The following is a 1,400-nucleotide window of genomic DNA, read 5'->3' as shown; positions in this document are numbered from 1 at the left end:
ATGACATTACTGTTTTTTTTCTTAATCCTATGATGTTAATATTACAATCTTTTATACAATGTTTTGTTAAAGTATTAAAAGAGGTGCAAAGCATCCTACCTTTTGAAGAAGACGTCTTTAAAAAAAAAAAAAAGACATTAGCTTTCAAATGAAATAATTGCAGAGGAAAATGCCAGTTGTTGATGTTTGTGATGCTGAGGACCAGTGATGTTGGAAGGGCTGGCGACTCCCTTTATATTCTAACATCTACTTTCACTTTCTGTTTCTTTCCATGGGTTTACAAGAAATCCCACCTTTACAGTAAAAGCCCCCTCCACTGCTGTTTTTTTTTTTTACTCTATTGGGATTGAAAGACAGTTTGTCAAACAGCACAAGGTTGTTTTTTTGAAAAGTGAAAGTAAGGAGAAAAATATCTAAATGTCTTCACTATCATGATATTGCAAGGTATTGCAAACAATTCAACATTGTTAAGTCATAGAAAAAATGTAAAATTTATTTAAAGGAAAATATGCAATGTTAAGTAAAAATGAAAAAAAAAAAGAAATGGTGGAATTAGATATAGTGTAGTACAAATGAACTGAGTAAATTACCCTTTCTGAGATTTTATTATTATTATTTTTTTTGTGATTTAAGAAATTCGGCACACTATGTGATTTTCAGAATTATAAAATGGATACATTGTGTCCATGTATGCCGCCATATCTGTCACACACATGCAGACCACCTAGCTTCTGAGTACAAAACAGCAGTAAGGAAGCTAGAGTGCAGACTGTGGGGATCAACCCGGGTACTTGCAACCTTCTGAGAGCTCAAGGGCACTGCTCTAATCCTCTAGCCACTTTCATGTGGCTCCAGCTTCAAATGTTTCCCTTCTGCTGTAATTTTTGTCTCATGTTATATGACTTTTTGTTGTGCTGCTATTTTTCCACAGAGACAGAGGTAGCACTATAAGGGAAACGCCCTTCTGCAGCAGCCATGGCCTCAGTGAATCATTCCCCCTGCCCACCCCCCCCACCCCGATGTATGTGATGAACGGTTTGTACTAAAAGGGAAATCTGGATTACAATGCAAACTGTAGTTGACAAACAAATTGATTGATTAAAGCAGGCTGCAGTTTATTTTTATACAATATCTAATTTAATGCCACATATCAGTGAGAGTCGGAGTACACCCTGAATGCGTTACCAGTTTATCACAGGGCAACACAGATACATACAAAGACACACAACCACATGCACACACACTCACTCAGGACTATTTAGAAATGCCAATTAACCAAACACTGATGTTTTTTTTGACTGTGTACCTGGGAAGCCGGGTATACCTGGAGAAAATACACACATGCACAGGAGGAACATTTCAAATTTTTTGAATTTGTATGGAATAAGTGTTTTCTAACC

The 1,400-nt window shown here is 36.5% G+C and overlaps 1 protein-coding gene and 1 long non-coding RNA gene across 2 annotated transcripts in view; one reads left to right on the top strand and one right to left on the bottom strand.

Moving 5' to 3' along the window:
• The window catches only part of LOC107095093, a 6,977-nt gene extending 6,837 nt beyond the window's left edge, over positions 1–140 (bottom strand). The window contains exon 1 of the long non-coding RNA XR_001481719.1: positions 100–140. This is a non-coding gene — a long non-coding RNA (uncharacterized LOC107095093). The remainder of the gene's footprint in view (positions 1–99) is intronic.
• Positions 1–1,400, top strand: part of LOC107095092 (N-acylneuraminate cytidylyltransferase-like) — a 68,114-nt gene that overhangs the window by 27,126 nt on the left and 39,588 nt on the right. The window lies entirely within an intron of this gene.

This window comes from Cyprinodon variegatus, unplaced genomic scaffold (genome assembly GCF_000732505.1).
Source record: "Cyprinodon variegatus isolate N-32 unplaced genomic scaffold, C_variegatus-1.0 Scaffold523, whole genome shotgun sequence".
NCBI lineage: Eukaryota > Metazoa > Chordata > Actinopteri > Cyprinodontiformes > Cyprinodontidae > Cyprinodon > Cyprinodon variegatus.
The sequence above is the reverse complement of the archived record's forward strand: the minus strand, read 5'-3'. Positions and strand labels throughout refer to the sequence as shown.